A 19433-nucleotide genomic window follows, 5' to 3' on the forward strand; every position below is an offset into this window, starting at 1 on the left:
TTGTTTGTGTGTGTGTGTGTGTGTGTGTGTGTGTGTATATAAAATTGATATTCCTGTGAAAAATCATGACATACTTCTTCCTGATGTTTCTTTTTGGGGCATCCTGGAAAAACTTGTTTATTTATTAGGTGGTTGGCATTTTTAAAATACATCAATTTTTTAAAGGTCCTGTAGCATAAAGCTGGTATGTTTCAGCCTAATGAGTAGCTTAGCCAACCATTGTGTATCCACATCTGAGAAAGGCTTTTTGTAATTCTCTACTTGTATTACTTGTATGTGTATAGAGGTAAGGAGTAGGCCTTAAGAGAGCCAGTTGCTAGTGCCAATAGTACTATTTACAAGTTTGGGGATTTGGGACAGTCTTGTGATCTATCACTTATGAAGGTCAAATATCTATTGTACTTAATTTCTTTTTTTTTTTTTTTTTTTTTTTTTTTTTTTGTGCTTGCTTTCTTAACCTTCACCCAGTTTTCACAGAAATAAACACACACGTCACATTTATGTTTTGAACAATTTTTACTACTTGTAGTACAGGAAAAGCAGAAGTTAACAATGTTAACAAATATTAGGGAAAGTTACAGAGTTACAGGAAATCATAAAAGTACTAGTAAATAGTTATCCCTGGTCATCATTCATTAACATTTGGGACTTAACCAGCTTTCTTTTAGCCCCTCTTCTAACTCCCTTCTTTAAGGATTGTTCCTTGGAGCTCCTTTCCATTCTTATCTGTGTTGGGTGCTAGACCAGACTACTCAGACTCTGGCACGAGGTAGATTCAAGTTGGCACCATTGCTGAGTCTGAATCCCAGGTTGTTCCCTCTGGTCTTGGGTGGAACTGCACTTCTATTCCACAGCCACCCTGGATCTATAACCTCCTGGGTGGGAAGGCACTTTCCTATCTGGCCTCTAATACTTCTCCTTTGAGCTTTATGCCATTTGGCTTTAACCTTTAATTACCTCCTTTGTCCCTTTGTGAGGTTCCTCTAGTTCTATTTCCTTGTAACTTCACTTTCTCTGCTGCTCTGTTTTTCTCTCCAGTTAGATATGCCTGAAATGTGTCCACTAGCCACTAATTAAACTGGCTGTACTTTTAAGTAAAACTAGATTTATGTACTCTTGTTCCAGACTAGTATCTGGGCCCAGTCCTACTTAATCTAGCTCTGTGGTTTCTGCCATCATCCTGGGAGACTCTGCATTTTATCATTTTTCTTTCTAGTAGCCATCTCTCCTTAGTTCCAAATTCTTCTCCCATTGTACTTCTCATCAAGTTTCTGTTTTTTAAGGGATGCCACTTAATTTCAGAGGGAAGTGAAATGCTGAACTCATTGAAAAATCTAGTCTTTGCCAATTGAGAATAATAGCTCCTCCCATTCTCCAGGCTCACTTTGATAACTGATAACTCAGGTGCCCCACACCCCAGGGAGTAGAATTAACAGAATACTATAAATATAATTTTGCAATACCAAAATACACAAAACAACAATATTGAGGTTACAGAATTTACATATATTATAGGAAAACAGCAACAACAATAACAACAACAACAACAACAGAAAGCATTTCCACCAAGAGGAAGAATAGAGGAAGTTTTCTCGCCCCTCTTCATTAAGGTGTTTATTTTTGTTTAAAATAGATCTTACAAATTAGCCCAGAGGTTTCAACTTTTGATCTGCTGGCTATGGACTCTTTTGATTTTTGTTGATAAAAATTTGGCAAATAGAGAATTTTCATTCTTTGATGTTAAACTCAGGGATAGAATGTGGTTATAAACTCTTACCAGTTCATCTTTGGGAAAAAAATGGAATCTTGTCCCAATGTATAGACTTTTAAATTTGTGCTAGTCATCAATAATATCTGACCCATTACAAATTCCTTTCTATTTTTTAGTTTTTTTTTTTAATCGATGGCCAATCTAAAATATTTGCTATATTCAATGAAAGAAGTGAAATACCAGGGCATAGATGGCAATGAAAGTCCTTTACCCTTCTTTCTTTCCCTCCCTCCCTTCCTTCCTCTTTCTCCTTTTTCTTTTTTTTTTTTTTTTTTTTTTTTTTTTGTGGTACTGGGGATCGAACACAGGGCCTTGTGCTTGTGAGGCAAGCACTCTACCAACTAAGCTATCTCCCCAGCCCCCTCCTTTTTCTTTCTTTGCTGTTCTTTCCTTTCCTCCTCCTTCCTTCCCTTCCTTCTTTCTTTTTTCCATTACATATATTTGAAATTTTACCAGTTATATCAAAATCTATCACCTCTACATCTCATCTCAGAAAAATATTTTCCTTACAGTTAAAAGGGAAAAAAATAGAAATTCTTGGTTGTGATTTCCTTCAACTTGAAAGCAATATGGCATAATAGAAAAGAATATAGGTTTTATAGACAGGTAAGGATTTGAATTCTAGTCCTCTTACTGACTGTATGACTTTGGACAAGTTATTTTGTCTTTGTAAGCTGGTTATAACTGTTTCGAGGAAGAAATGTAATAAGTAAAGTACTTAAAATGGTGCTGGACACCTAGTAAATAATAGATGCTATTTTGTTTAATTCTGGAATTATTTACTTTCCCCCTTTGTCATCTTTAAAATCAAGTCTTCCACAGTTGAAAAGACATATATCCTCCAGTGTCCTCCAGAAATATGTTTTATCAATTAGACCTTTCTTTGCTCAAACTGTAAACTTTCCCAAACCCCCTTACTTCATAAATGTACAAAGTGTACCCTATTTGAAAAAACTGCTTTAATCAAGCATCATGATATTACAATAACACCTTCTGTCTGAGCTTGGGTAATTTCTTTAAAAAGTTATCAATGTCATAGTCTTGACGTTGATAGTAAGTCCTTTTGTTATCTTTTAGAATTACTCATTTATTGCTTCTTTGCATCCTCATTCAGCAACTTACTTTACTTACCTCCTTTCCTTCCCTGTCTTCCTCTCTGTCCCTCTCTCCCTCCACCCCTCCATATCTCTCTCTCTCTCTCTCTCTCTCTCTCTCTCTCTCTCTCTCTCTCTCTCTCTCTCTCTTCTCTATTTCTTTATTAATACTGGGGATTAAACCCAGGACCTTATACAATTTGCAATCCTCTTGCCTCAACTTCCCAAGTAGCTGGGATTATACACGTGTGCCACCATGCTGGGATAAAATATTTTGTGGTTATTTTACTTTCCTCTAAATATTTCTCGTACCAGTAACAATATATAACATAGAGGCAACATCTATCAATTGCTCCCCATTTGAACCTCTTTACCTTTTTATTCTACTACCTATTCAGAACCATTCTAAACCCTGTATTGCTTTTGTTATTAACTGCCAGATCTTATTGCATCATATTTCTCATGATCTGGAACCATTTCAACAAATATAAATAACTGATTTAAAAAACAGTCTTTGATACAAAATATCTATACTAAAATCAACTTCCAACAGTACAGGTATGAGTTCTTTTCTTTGTTTTTCATTAGGGATACTCCAATTCTGGAATTGCTGCCCACACGTCCTTGAAGTGCCATCTTGACTTAAGCTACCACTGCAATCTGATGGACACAGAATTCCTTGAATCTGTAATCTCCCACGTATTGTTTTTTGTTCCATATTAACCATATTAACTCTTGGCATTCTGTATGAATCCACAACTTCAATTAAGTGATATTCACCTTGGAGTTTTTTACTTTGACTCACCTCTACTTACTCACTGGGATCCACATTAATAATCCATAATGAAACTTTGCAGTCTTCCATGCTAAACATTTAATGTGAGTTCTTGCTGCCAGTATTCCCAGGATCTGACTGGATTCCTCCTGGAGAACTTCTTTTTCATTGTTTCATTTGTCTTTACTCAGCCTGCCTTTCCTTAAACTCACTGGAATTTCCTTTTCAAGCCATCCTCCTATCCTATTTGATATTCCCTACTTGAAATGGTTCCAGATGATGAGAAATATAATGATCCCATCATTATCAGTGTCATTAATCTTCACTGCTGACCTTATTCAGATGATTCCATCTCTCCAGAATGTAACTTAAACAGAATACACACTCATTTCATCTTTTTGCCTTACGGGAGAAAAAACCTGATCTATTGCTGTTGCCCCAAGCACTGTTTATTCTTGGTCATGGAAATGAGTTTCCAATGTGAATATGTGTTAGTTTCCTTCTTAACTTGCCCTTGATGATCAAACATCTCCACCCTTTTGCCTTCCAACACAATCAGCCTGCATCCTTGGCTTCATGAGGTTCTAGTCAAGCTTTCCCTTCAGATTCTACTTCACAAATTTATGTCCATGTGAGCATTTATTCTCCAGACTCTATTCATCAAGTGATTATCTAATGGAACTTTCAGGCAGCTACCAAATTCTATATGAATGATTTCTTTCTATACACTTTTCTCTTTTTCCTTTATTCCATACTTAAAGTTTAAATGGAAATATTATCTTATCAACTCAAAATTTGCTAAATGATTTCCAGGATAATTTCAAATGAATACTGTCCCCTTAACCCAATTCCACTTTAACTAATATTTGCCTTCCATTTGAACAGGTTAATTATGTTGGAAACCATGTTGAATGTAACTCAATCTATGTCCAAATCTCATATATTTGGAATTTTACAATTAACCATGTATGTTCCAATTCCTGACCTCCCAGTGATTTCTGTCACTACCTGTAAGTGGGCTTTAACTGTATAGTTTCCTCCTGTAAATACAGTTGTATTGTATTTTCTCAATCAGTAATTTCCGCAAGACATTGCTTCTCTTCTAGACACCGACTTCTCTGCCTACACTAATACCTATGGTCTAGCCTTGAAATCCTGCATGTCACTGACTTATCTCCTAAGAGTGACAACACCCTCCACCTTGGGAACCCTATTCTGCCTCCTGCTTTTCCATAGGGACTCCATTAGTGAGGGCAAGCACCCATAAATTCAGCAGGTTCTATACTGTCCAGTCCATTTCATTTCCCATCAATACATCTGACCCATTTAAATTTACAACCATCACTTTCCTACTGCTACCTATTATAATGTCTCTTTTCACAGTGGATATGGAATTAATCCTTGTATGAACCATTCCCTACATTTCCTTCCATTTTAGTTTTCCACAGACTGTTCTATTCCTCCTCAAAATCTAGTTAAGACTTCTTTGCCATCATGTCAAAGTTGATATACTCACTCAAGAGTCTTTTCCTTGGTGTCTTCTCCCTTCCTGACCTACCCTCATGGATGCCAGTAGCCATCCACTTTGTCTCCAGGAGGCTGTAGTCGGTCTATCTACTATCTGATTTCACACTTAATTATGCTAGCTTCTCAGTGCCACCATCTTTAGAAATACTTCATTGTTCTCTTAAGAACTTTCACTATGACCTGTTATCATCTTGCTATCTTCAGATAGCAGTGGTCCCTAGAATTTTCCAGATACCCAAGAACCTCAGCCTCATTCTCCACTGGCCTCCTCACACCTCTCCTTCATGCCCTTTTGTCTTACCCAGGCCATGTTCTTTCCTGCCTGCCCTGGCTCACCCAGATTCATCACTTCCTCTCCCTCCTCCATCCTCATGTGCCTTTCTTGGTGCAGTGCCTTCCCCAATGCCTCAACAGCCATCTCCTCTCCCAGCTGCTGGGCTCCTTCCTCTGCTCTTCCTCCTCCTCCTTGCCCAGTGCTCTGCCAACATGTTGCAAACTCCTCACCTCCTCTCCCCTCTCCTGGGCCCAGGTGATCCTTTCTCCTGCTTTGGTCTCTTCTGCATAGTGAGGGTCAGTCATCCCTTCCCCATCTGCCATGCTTTCAGCTGCCACCTGTGAATCAGCTGACTGATCCATGGTGGTCCTGTGTGTACACACCCTTTTCGACCTATCCTTCACAACCACATTCCGTGAGCTTTGCATCACAAAGATCGTACCAAACCTCCATGTCCTACCCAGCAGTCCCTGTGGCTGCAGGCTGTGGGTTCTTTTTGGAGTTCCACGTCCTGAAAACTTTCAGGGACCTTTCACACCCTTCCTTTACACTCCTCTGAAAAGACTCATGGCAACCGTGTCCCTGATTCTCCCACCATGTTCCTGTCCCCACACACTTTTGTCTTCTGCCCTCACTCCTGCCCTGCACTTGCACTACATCCCAACGCACCCACACCCGCTCTCCACCTGACCTGACACTAGGCCTAACACCTGTCTCCTCCTGGACCTCCCATCCATCACCACCTCTGCTCCTCCTCCCTCCTCCACACTCATCTCCTCCGTGAGCTCACCTCCAATGCTGGCTCCACTCCCTCTGCCCCTTCCCTCCCCTTGCACTGCCAGCCTGCTCCTCTCTGCCCACACCCACACGCTGTCCTCCTGTGTGCCACCCACCTCTCTCAGCCTCACTCTTCCACCTCAGTCCTCAGCTGGGACCACAGTGCTGGTGCTGCTGTCCCTGCCCTTGACAGAAAATCCCCACTCAGCCTCCATCCTTCCATGCCTCTCTGCTGCATCCACTTTCTTGGTCTGATGGGACCTTTCCTCCCATGTGTGACAGTCATAACTCTGATGCCTCCATCTACCCTGCCCCACCTCTGCCCCATCTCCTTCCTCCCCCTTCCACCAGTGATTCTCACCCGGGGATGCACGACACCCAGGTGGCCTATCAGAGTCATCTTTGGGTCGGTTTGTTGTTGCTGTTTCATGTGAGCAGATCAGTGCTCCCCCTGATGCTCTGATAGGCCTACCTGGGGGCCGTGCCCACAGCCCCCCCTCGGGTGGAATCCACCCCCCCCCCACCCCCGTTGAGAATCACTGGTGTGGACGCCACCTGTACTCTCTGGGCTTCACTCTCCCATCTCCTGCCTCCAGCCTTCCAGTGGAGGTCCTTGCTCAAGGATCTCAGCACCTCCCCCTCTGATGTAGACCTGGCTCTCTCCACTGGGATCCACACCTTCCCCTCCCTGTTCACTCCTTGATCCAGGACCTGACCCACCCCAGTGTGCATGAGAGAGCTGTTCTCTTAAAGACCCCCACCTCACCCCAGCGCTCCTAAACCACAAAACCCATGAGACTCTCATGTAGCTATCAGTATGTTTGACCCAAATATGGTCCTCCAGGAGAATACTAGTCCCCTTCTCTTAATCACTCCTTTCAGTTCCAGAGTACCACTGTGATCCTCCAGTCCCTCCTCCTTTCCTACAGACCAACCCCTTCCTCTCCCTTCTACCCTTCCTTAGCTTCTCTTGTTTTTCCTTGGAAGATTCAGTAGTCTTCCTGGGCTCCAGTCGTTACTCAACACGACATGGAATTATTCACCAGCTCAGTCAGTGAGATGTCTTCTCAGTGTCTAGAGCTAGGCTCGTGTCCCCATCCCGAACCACACTACTCCCCAACTCTGCCCTCCCATCCAACCCGGTCCGTCCCAACCCAGTTCCTGTTCCAAACCCCATCCTTACCACCCACCCTTCCCTGCCGGATCCTTAATAAAGAGCCTGGCACAAAATATGCACCCTTGGAACAATGGTCAAGGCTCTAAGAGCCTGTGCTCCTCCCTGCCATTTGCTGTCCATGCCTTCCTTCCTCAAGCCAAGCCAATCCTTGCAGGCTGAACTGAGCACTCTTAAGTACCTTCATTCCAACTCTGGGATCACCCTCTTCTTCCTTCTGGTTGCTTCCTAGCCTGTCTTCCTTCCACCCCATTCTCTGCTCTCCATCCTCCCTGGGGTCTCCTGTTACCTTCTGTGTGTGATGCTCCCATGCATTACATCATCTTCCTTCACACACACTTTTTTGCTGTGTTTTTGCTTGTGACCTGTTTCCCCTCTTTACCTTCCTATCCAAGGGTAGGCTTCCTGTCTCTTTAGCCTATGTTTCTCTCAGCAACCTAGCACATGCCTTGTCATCAGATTCACTTTTCTTCATAGGGGTCTGCTCCCTGCTTAGATCTGCTCTTACTACTTAATCTCTCTATCTCCCTGTCCCACCTTCTTATGAGCCATTCACTGTCACTGGTCTGAATCTTCTATTTATTCTTCCTCTTTCATTAGATGGCTGTCTTCATCCTATGCCAACCTTTCTCCCCTTTTCTCTAACCCCTTTGATTTACCAGGCTGATGCAAAATTCTCTATCCAGTCCTATCACTGCTTGCTTTTCTCACCTCCTTATTTGCATTTGCCCCAAACAGGTACCACAGAGAGAACAACTCTGCCCATCGTACTGATAGCCCGTGTGGCCCCCTGGATCTGTTTTTTTCCTTATTGCCATTTGACCACACTATCTTCACTTTAAGACATCATTTTTATGTAGGTGACATCTGCATTCTTGTTTTCATGTCCTCCATTACCCTCTGGATAAAGCCTTTAGCAGAAAAGCCCCCATTCTGTTCTTCAGTCCTGGCGTTCTGGGCCAGGCTACTTCCCACTGTGCCCACTTACTACTGACCTACCATTCTACCTCTAAACCCATGACACCGTAGTGGGTTGGAAGGTTCTCCCCAACCCAGGCTTCACTGAATCCCCTTGAACAGAAGAACAGATTGAGGAGTCAGTGTAAAATGCCTGTCACACACTGATTCCCAGCTCCTCTTCTGCCATTTGAAAGCCTCTTCTCCTGAACTCACTCTGCATGGGTCCTCTCATGTCCCTGAGGTACCTGTAGTGCTGTCTGTGCAGGACCCTTCTTAAAGTGCAACACCACCCAATTTCTTCTAGTTAACCTGAGTCCCTTTGGCCCCCCTCCCCGACGTTTTCCTGAGGGCCCACTTCTGCAAGTGCTTCTCCTCCCTGCCTTGCTCCTACAGTGGACACTGATATCATCCATCATATCCACTTATTCCCTGAGATCTGCTCATGCCCTTGGTTTGGGAACTAAACATGCATTCCATGTTCCCCCTTTTCCATGTTGGCCTCTTTATGTGTATTGAAGCCAATAAAGACTCATGAAGTTCTCTCATGACAAAAGTGCCTCCTGTCCCTTTCTTTCCCCATCACTTCCTGGATAAAATTTAAATTCCAGATATCACCTTCCCATGGCACCCCAATTCCAGTGTCTCTCTTTCCATCCTTGCCAAAATATCCCTTGTGTTTTCTCCAACTTGGTTTTCCAGGGAACCTCTGCTTCTTCCTCAACATCCAGTCAGACTTTCCTGGCACCAGCCAATCAGTCCATGGACTCAGGAGTCCTTCCCTCTGTATTTGTTCCCTTACTGATCTGCCCTCAATGCTACCACCATGGCCAGCCTCTTTGTGCCACCTATACTTTTATTACTTCATCTGCTATCTGAATACACTCTTTAACAATCCTAGACTCTGAATTCCACTGTAGAAGGGACAGTCATTTCTGGTCTGAGAGCTTGTTAACCCTGTGACCTTCCATCATTTGCCATGACTTTTGTTGACACAGTGGTCCTAACATTTCCTCAGTGTCAAGATCAAACCTCATTCTCCACTGGCCTCCTCACACCTCTCCTTCATGCCCTTTTGTCTTACCCAGGCCATGTTCTTTCCTGCCTGCCCTGGCTCACCCAGATTCATCACTTCCTCTCCCTCCTCCATCCTCATGTGCCTTTCTTGGTGCAGTGCCTTCCCCAATGCCTCAACAGCCATCTCCTCTCCCAGCTGCTGGGCTCCTTCCTCTGCTCTTCCTCCTCCTCCTTGCCCAGTGCTCTGCCAACATGTTGCAAACTCTTCACCTCCTCTCCCCTCTCCTGGGCCCAGGTGATCCTTTCTCCTGCTTTGGTCTCTTCTGCATAGTGAGGGTCAGTCATCCCTTCCCCATCTGCCATGCTTTCAGCTGCCACCTGTGAATCAGCTGACTGATCCATGGTGGTCCTGTGTGTACACACCCTTTTTGACCTGTCCTTCACAACCACATTCCGTGAGCTTTGCATCACAAAGATCGTACCAAACCTCCATGTCCTACCCAGCAGTCCCTGTGGCTGCAGGCTGTGGGTTCTTTTTGGAGTTCCACGTCCATGATTCCCTGAAAACTTTCAGGGACCTTTCACACCCTTCCTTTACACTCCTCTGAAAAGACTCATGGCAACCGTGTCCCTGATTCTCCCACCATGTTCCTGTCCCCACACACTTTTGTCTTCTGCCCTCACTCCTGCCCTGCACTTGCACTACATCCCAACGCACCCACACCCGCTCTCCACCTGACCTGACACTAGGCCTAACACCTGTCTCCTCCTGGACCTCCCATCCATCCACCACCTCTGCTCCTCCTCCCTCCTCCACACTTATCTCCTCCGTGAGCTCACCTCCAATGCTGGCTCCACTCCCTCTGCCCCTTCTCTCCCCTCGCACTGCCAGCCTGCTCCTCTCTGCCCACACCCACACACTGTCCTCCTGTGTGCCACCCACCTCTCTCAGCCTCACTCTTCCACCTCAGTCCTCAGCTGGGACCACAGTGCTGGTGCTGCTGTCCCTGCCCTTGACAGAAAATCCCCACTCAGCCTCCATCCTTCCATGCCTCTCTGCTGCATCCACTTTCTTGGTCTGATGGGACCTTTCCTCCCATGTGTGACAGTCATAACTCTGATGCCTCCATCTACCCTGCCCCACCTCTGCCCCATCTCCTTCCTCCCCCTTCCACCAGTGATTCTCACCCGGGGATGCACGACACCCAGGTGGCCTATCAGAGTCATCTTTGGGTCGGTTTGTTGTTGCTGTTTCATGTGAGCAGATCAGTGCTCCCCCTGATGCTCTGATAGGCCTACCTGGGGGCCGTGCCCACAGCCCCCCCTCGGGTGGAATCCACCCCCCCCCACCCCCGTTGAGAATCACTGGTGTGGACGCCACCTGTACTCTCTGGGCTTCACTCTCCCATCTCCTGCCTCCAGCCTTCCAGTGGTGACCAGTGGAGGTCCTTGCTCAAGGATCTCAGCACCTCCCCCTCTGATGTAGACCTGGCTCTCTCCACTGGGATCCACACCTTCCCCTCCTGGTTTACTCCTGATCCAGAACCTGACCCATCTCCTGTCCTCATGAGAGTTGCTCTTTTAAAGGCCTCTCCTCTAGTTTTCATGCCCTGCCATCTGGATGTTTCCCTGGATTCCTGATAAATCTTTGATCCCAGTCTTGGTCTTGTGGGATTTTACTATTATCTCTTTTCCCTAATCTCTTCTCTTTTCAGTCAGAGATGAGGAGCTCCTGCAGAGCTCATCTCTTTTGTCCTCATTACCCCTGCTTACCTTTTCATTTCCTTGCATTTTACCTGAAGTTACTCTCTCACTTCTTTCAACGGATGCACTTATCTTTTTTCTACCTGTATTCATTACCCTCAGCACTGAACGAATCCTCTACCACTGTACTTCAAGAAGATTGTTTTCTGATTTTCTATAACTTGTCTCATTTCCTCCTGCCACACCCACTTACCATGTGAGCCCCACCCCATTTGGAACCCTTGTGCTTACAACCCTGCCTCATCAACCCTGATCTAAATCTTATCCAGCACCCCACCCCTGGTACTCACCCTTTCCAGATACATAATAAAAACCTGGCGCAGATGTGCAATAAAGAGCACAGGCAATAATTTACACCCTTCCTATAATGTTGAGGACTTTAGAGCATATGTTCTTCGCTTCCTGTGCTGTCCACCCCTTTTTTGTTTTTCCTTTACCAAACTGAGATTTGCCTGAGCACTGTAAGTGCTGTCTTTCCAACTGTGGGACCACCCTCTTCTTGCTCCTCCTGGCTTGCCTCCCTCCCATCCTGCTGTCTATGCTCCATCCTCTGCTCTCTGCTTCTTCCACCCTATCTTCTATGGGGTATATCTCCTGTACCCCACATGCATTATTGTCCTTTCTTATCCAACTGCATGTGTCACACCCATTTCTTCTTTTTGCCTCCTTGATACAAGCAGTCTTCCTTCTTCTCCATGCGCATATTTTTCTCAAGTACTCTGTGCCAGGCCCTATTTCTGTGCAGTTGTGTGCACTCTTCTTTGACCTCCTCTCATCGTTCCAACTCTTTCCAACCTCTCTATCTCATTTTCTCTCTTAGAGCAGTTGGCAGTCACTAATTCGGGAATTGCTGTGATTCCGGCCTCCACTTTCCTTAGGTTGCTTTTTCCTTATGAATTCCACTCCACCATTTCTACCCTCCTCTCTTCCTGTCCCAAAAGGTTAGTTCTCACAAAACTCTACAGGCAGTTTGCACCACTTCATTCTCTTCATCCTCTCCTTGTCTCATCACGTCCATTTCCCACCGTAGGCTCCACAGAGAAATGCCTTCCTACCCATCCCAATTGTTCTCTAACAATTGAGGCTGTCTGGATCCATCTCTTCCCATTCTCTTTCTTGGTAACACTACACAAGAGCCATATTAAAATATCAAGACTCTCTTCTTCTATAAGGACAATTTTCCATGCTTAGGGCCTATCAACTTTTTTTATCATCTGGATCAAACCACCCACAACAGAAGTCTTACTTTTATATCACTAACACACCCTCACCTGGCCTTGTTCTCTCCAGCTGTGCCAAATATCTGCTTCTCTTACTTTATTCTTCTAATTCTACACTTCCACATTTCACCTTCTCTCTCACCCTCACCCCCTTACCCAGGTATGGTGGTACACTGCAAACGTATGTGCACTCTAAGTCTCCATTCTTTCATCAGCCCTGAAACTAGAAGCTCAGACTTACTGATGGTGACAAAACGTCTCCTCTGCATTGGTTCCTTCCCACCCTGCTGCCATTTGCAAGCATCTTTATATCCACATATTAGATTCAGTCTACACGAGTCCATGCTGTTACCTGCCAGTGTTGTCTATACAGGAGCCATGCCAGTGTGCAACATGGCCCAGCTTACTCTGTTTAACCCAAGTTACTTTGACCCTTCATCATCCTTCCTCCAAAGGGCCTCATTCTGTAGATGCCCAGGCTTTTGTTTCTCTTGGCTGTCCTGCTCCTGTAGTCTGGCCTAGATACCCTACAAGTCACATTTTTGCCCTATTTAGCTGTGACAGCAAACCTGTTTGGGAATGCTGCATGTCTCCTTCCTCTCTCATGGGTTGGATCCTTGACCCAAAAATCTTGTGAGATTTTTCTCATTGTGCACACTTCCTCTCCGTTTTTTCATGTCCACCACTTGAACAAACTCTGCTCTTAAACATGCCTTTTGATGGCTGCTGGACCCCATGGATGTAGATTTATACTATCACAACCTGTGTTCTGCATTTTCTTCCAGAGACCCTGTGCTTTCTCATCAACATCCAGGTACTTTCCCTGCCACCTCCTAATCAGTCCATGAACTCAGGAGTCTTTTCCTCTGTTTGCCCACTTCCTGAACTACTGCTGCCATTGCCAGCCTCTTTACCCCTAGTCAATTCTCTGAGTCCATCTGCTATCTGAACTCACCCCTTATAACCCTATCATCTCAGTTCTGCCATATTAGATATCATTGTTTTCTATCACAAATCCACTCATTAAGCTTTCAGCATCTCACCATGCCCTTAATTGTCACATGGTCCACATTTCCTAGGTGCCCATGGTCCCTACTACCTCATTCTCCTTTGACCTCCTTGCACCTCTCCTGTGCCCCTCATTTGTCTTACCCATGCCATACTTTTTCTCCTTGGGAATCATTATGAACACTGTCGCCTTTTGAGAGCACGGTCCCTGGGTTTTCCATGTTCTCTCCTTCCTTTGCATAGTGCCTTTCCTATTCTCTGAATAGCCCACTCCACTGCCAGCTTCTGGGCTCCTTCTTTGGCTCTTTCTCATTCTTCTTACCTGGTAGACCTCCAACTATCATGCTCTGCCAGTGTGTTGCAAATCCCTCACCTCTCTCCTCTGGGCCCAGCTGATGCTTTCTATTGCTTTTGTCTCTATTGCATAGAGAGGTACAGTCCTTCCCTCCACATTGCCCTTCTTCCAGCTGACAGATTGTGTAATCCTCTTATGTGTACTCCTATCTTGACCTGTCCCCCAGGCCCCTGCTCCACCACATTCAGTCATTTTTTTGATCACATAAATTATTACTAAATTCAGATGCTATATCCAACAAGCACACACTTACGTCCCTGTGGCCCAAAGCCATGGGTTCATTTGGGTTCCTCACAATCATAGTTCCCTGTAAATTTTCTAGCGTCCATTCAGAAAACATTCTAAAAACATACTGGGAAGTTTGGGCCCTGATACTCCAGCCACATTCTTCTCCCCATATGACTTTTGTCATCTGCCCTCTCCCTGCTCCACATATGCCCACCAATATCCCGATGAATTCACCCACTTTCAAACTGACTTGCCACTGGGCCAGACAACTCTCTCTTCTATCCTACCACCTCTGCTCTTTCTGTTACCATGTCAGCAGTCATCTCCCCACTGAGCTCACCTCCAATGCTGGCTCCACTCCCTCTGCCCCTTCCCTCCCCTTGCACTGCCAGCCTGCTCCTCTCTGCCCACACCCACACACTGTCCTCCTGTGTGCCACCCACCTCTCTCAGCCTCACTCTTCCACCTCAGTCCTCAGCTGGGACCACAGTGCTGGTGCTGCTGTCCCTGCCCTTGACAGAAAATCCCCACTCAGCCTCCATCCTTCATGCCTCTCTGCTGCATCCACTTTCTTGGTCTGATGGGACCTTTCCTCCCATGTGTGACAGTCATAACTCTGATGCCTCCATCTACCCTGCCCCACCTCTGCCCCATCTCCTTCCTCCCCCTTCCACCAGTGATTCTCACCCGGGGATGCACGACACCCAGGTGGCCTATCAGAGTCATCTTTGGGTCGGTTTGTTGTTGCTGTTTCATGTGAGCAGATCAGTGCTCCCCCTGATGCTCTGATAGGCCTACCTGGGGGCCGTGCCCACAGCCCCCCCTCGGGTGGAATCCACCCCCCCCACCCCCGTTGAGAATCACTGGTGTGGACGCCACCTGTACTCTCTGGGCTTCACTCTCCCATCTCCTGCCTCCAGCCTTCCAGTGGTGACCAGTGGAGGTCCTTGCTCAAGGATCTCAGCACCTCCCCCTCTGATATAGACCTGGCTCTCTCCACTGGGATCCACACCTTCCCCTCCCTGTTCACTCCTTGATCCAGGACCTGACCCACCCCAGTGTGCATGAGAGAGCTGTTCTCTTAAAGACCCCCACCTCACCCCAGCGCTCCTAAACCACAAAACCCATGAGACTCTCATGCAGCTATCAGTATGTTTGACCCAAATGTGGTCCTCCAGGAGAATACTAGTCCCCTTCTCTTAATCACTCCTTTCAGTTCCAGAGTACCACTGTGATCCTCCAGTCCCTCCTCCGTTCCTACAGACCAACCCCTTCCTCTCCCTTCTACCCTTCCTTAGCTACTCTTGTTTTTCCTTGGGAGATTCAGTAGTCTTCCTGGGCTCCAGTCGTTACTCAACACGACATGGAATTATTCACCAGCTCAGTCAGTGAGATGTCTTCTCAGTGTCTAGAGCTAGGCTCGTGTCCCCATCCCGAATCACACTACTCCCCAACTCTGCCCTCCCATCCAACTGGGTCCGTCCCAACCCAGTTCCTGTTCCAAACCCCATCCTTACCACCCACCCTTCCCTGCCGGATCCTTAATAAGAGCCTGGCACAAAATGTGGAGGCCTCTAAGGGCCTTTATTCTGCCTCTAGTATCATCCCCTTCTCCCTCTTGCTCCACATGTTGCTCCCCAACCTGTCTCTCTTCCATCTTGCTGTCATTTTCCATTTTCCGTGGTTTCTTCCTGCCACCTGCCTTTCATAGGTGAGTCCTCCTATGCTGTGTCATCCTCCTATAGCTACACTCCTTGCTTTTTTACCTGTGATCCCCTTCTTTCCTTTGTCTTCCTGGCCAAGGGCAGGGTTCTTACCCCATCTCTGACCTATACTTCTCTTGGTGACCTAGTACCTTCTGCATCATCAGAGTCCTGCCCCATCCCCAAGCATCTGCTCTCTTGAACTCAATCTCACTGCTCTATCTCTTTTGTCTTTTCCATATTCCTCCAATTTTCTAGAACCATCATCTGTCAACTATCTGTATCTTTCATTGATTCTGACCTTGGCTGCCTTTTCCAACCCAACCTTTCTTTTTTTTTTCTCTTCCTGTTCCCTAAGGTTTTCCTGGTTCCCTCAAAACTACATCCAGTCCTGAATTTCCTGCTCTGCATCCTTTCCTCTCCTTGGTCTCTTTTGTTTGCCACCAAAAGGGCTCATGAAGCAGAATGCATCCCTGCCCATTGCTCTGGACTCCGCCCATGTCTTTAGTGCAGATCTCCCATTTCCTCATCCCTTGTTAGTGTCATTAATTTTGCAGCACTTGCATTCAGTGCATAACATTGTCTTACATAGGGCCCACTCTCCAACCACTTCTCCCTTCCTCCTTTTCTCCTCTAAATCATAACTTCAAAAAAAGAAGCCAAACCCCAATGCACACATTCCCTGCAGGCATTGCTTGATCCTGCAGTAACAGTTGGCCCTTTCGCCGCCTTCTTGCATCAAAACTACAATACCCGTTCACCAGACACATCCCCCTGTGAGTCTCTCTGCCAGACAATCCCTTTCAGCCACTCTTGAATAGTGGAAGAACATACTTAGTGGTCGCTGCGAAATGCCTGTTCCGCATTGGTTCCCAAGTGCTCCTCCAACATTTGCAAGCATCTTTCTCCCATGTACTGAACTTCCTCTGTCTGAGTCTACCCATGGCCCCACGGTACTTATACTGCTATCTGTGTAGAAGTCATTTAAACTGTAGCACTACCTAGTTTCCCCATTTAACTCAACTCACTTTGTCCCTTTACCTTCTTTCCCTAAAGGGGCTGGATCTGCAAACACCTGGGCTTTTGATTCTCTTCTTCTCTCTGCTCTGCTTGTAAGATGGGCATTAATAGCCCCCATCTCAACAACTTGCTTCGTGGAATCTGCTGATGTCCTCAGTTTGTAAACTCTGTATTCCACTTGCCCCTTTTCAGTGTTGGCACCTATACCACACTGACCATTCCTAATCAAGTGGTCCTCTCCTGTCTGGGCCATCTCCTGTTCCTTTTTTTCCTCTTATCAATCTCTGACACTGGTCAAGTCCCACATACTACCTTCACATGGCAGCCTAATTGCAGTGTTGCTTACTTTCTGCTCTGGATGTGGATTTATCCCTTGCCAAGCAATCCCCTGTTTCTTCTGTTGTGTTCCAGAGACCCTCTACTTCCTCTTTAATGTCCAGTTGTACTTCCCCTGCTACATGCAGTGCCAGGGCTCAGGGGTCTTTCCCTCTGCATTTGTTCTCTTCCTGACCTGCGCTCACTGTGGCCACCATTGCCACCCTCTTAGTCCCCACCATGCTCTATTAAGTCCATATGCTCTCCCCTAAAAATTTCCATGCTGGAAACATTCAGTACCCCTCTGGAGGTGTTCCCTTGCCTTTCATTATGTCAGCATGCCCACAATATTTCCAGGGGACCACTTCCTCTACTGCTTCACTCTCCTATGGCCTCTTTTCGCCTCTCTTGCATCCTTACTTGGCTTATTTGTGTCATGCTTTTTCTCTTTCATGGACTCATCAGGTAATTTGCCACAGTTTTAGGGAAGAGTTTCTAGATTCTTCATGTTAACCTCTTCATGTTAACTTCTTGATCTTAGCCTTGTTTCCCTAGGTGTGGTCCCTTCCCCAATGCTCCCAACAGCCCTGTCCTTTCTCAGCATCTGCTGAGACATCACCTTCTGCTCTTTCTCATTCTTGCCCAGCACATCATTTCACCTCTCTTATGTCATTCCCCTCAATGGTCTGTAAATTTCTCAGCTGCTCTCATGTGTACCTAACTGATCCTTTCTCCTGCTTTCCTCTTGTACTGCCTAGCAAAGTACTGTCATACCTTCCCCATCTACCGTTCTTTCAGCTGATATTTCTAAATTGTCCACCTGAATCTATACAACTCTCAGGGCTGTACTCCTTTCTTGGCCTCCACCAATACCCACTATTCTACCATACTTTAGCATCTTTGTGTCAGACAGAATAGCAAATCCACATATGCATGGTGATGTTGTTGTGGATCTAGGCTGGGTTCCTTCCAGCTTCTTAGTTCCATGTAATCTTTCATGTTTCCTTCATAGTTGTTCTTTCAGATTCTACTGAAAAATTTCTTGGGACCTATATTCTTGTTTCACCTACCACATTGTGCACAACATGCTTTTTGCTTCTGCCCTTATTCCTGCCCCGCACATGCTCACTACCTCCCTACACATTCACCCGCTCTCCACCTGGCCTGACACTGGGCCTAACACCTGTCTCCTCCTGGACCTCCCATCCATCACCACCTCTGCTCCTCCTCCCTCCTCCACACTCATCTCCTCCGTGAGCTCACCTCCAATGCTGGCTCCACTCCCTCTGCCCCTTCCCTCCCCTCGCACTGCCAGCCTGCTCCTCTCTGCCCACACCCACACACTGTCCTCCTATGTGCCACCCACCTCTCTCAGCCTCACTCTTCCACCTCAGTCCTCAGCTGGGACCACAGTGCTGGTGCTGCTGTCCCTGCCCTTGACAGAAAATCCCCACTCAGCCTCCATCCTTCCATGCCTCTCTGCTGCATCCACTTTCTTGGTCTGATGGGACCTTTCCTCCCATGTGTGACAGTCATAACTCTGATGCCTCCATCTACCCTGCCCCATCTCTGCCCCATCTCCTTCCTCCCCCTTCCACCAGTGATTCTCACCCGGGGATGCACGACACCCAGGTGGCCTATCAGAGTCATCTTTGGGTCGGTTTGTTGTTGCTGTTTCATGTGAGCAGATCAGTGCTCCCCCTGATGCTCTGATAGGCCTACCTGGGGGCCGTGCCCACAGCCCCCCCTCGGGTGGAATCCACCCCCCCCACCCCCGTTGAGAATCACTGGTGTGGACGCCACCTGTACTCTCTGGGCTTCACTCTCCCATCTCCTGCCTCCAGCCTTCCAGTGGTGACCAGTGGAGGTCCTTGCTCAAGGATCTCAGCACCTCCCCCTCTGATGTAGACCTGGCTCTCTCCACTGGGATCCACACCTTCCCCTCCTGGTTTACTCCTGATCCAGGACCTGACCCACCCCAGTGTGCATGAGAGAGCTGTTCTTTGCCCAGACGCACACCCTTAGCAGTCCTCATGACCCACCTCATAGACTGTCAGGCATTCTGTCAGTATGCTTGGTCCTAGTCTCGTCCTTCTGTTTGCTTACTATTATCCCTTTTCCTTCATGCCCCCTCTTTTCCTATCAGAGATAAGGAGCCCCTCCAGAGCCTTGTGTTTGGTCTGCAAATCTCTTCTTCCTTCCTACAAACCAGTCCCTTACCCTTACTTTTCCAGTCTTCCCCTCTTGAATCTACTCTTTTTCCATTGGGTGGATCCTATCTTCCCAGAAGGTGACCATCAGTCTGAACAGTGGACATGTAATTGTCTTTAAGCTCAGAACAACAGGTTTAATTTCTCAGTGCCTGGCACTTGGCTCGTGTCCCTAACCCCAAACCCCACCCCCACCCCTGCCCCAACCTCCCACCCCACCCCAGTTCCCAGCCCCACCCTCCCC

At 46.6% G+C, this 19433-nt stretch overlaps 1 protein-coding gene across 1 annotated transcript in view; it reads left to right on the plus strand.

Annotated features, from left to right (window-relative positions):
* The window catches only part of Copg2 (COPI coat complex subunit gamma 2), a 114361-nt gene that overhangs the window by 68547 nt on the left and 26381 nt on the right, over nucleotides 1-19433 (plus strand). The gene's annotated exons all lie outside the window — the stretch shown is intronic.

The sequence above is a fragment of the Sciurus carolinensis genome, chromosome 8 (genome assembly GCF_902686445.1).
Source record: "Sciurus carolinensis chromosome 8, mSciCar1.2, whole genome shotgun sequence".
NCBI classification, from domain to species: domain Eukaryota; kingdom Metazoa; phylum Chordata; class Mammalia; order Rodentia; family Sciuridae; genus Sciurus; species Sciurus carolinensis.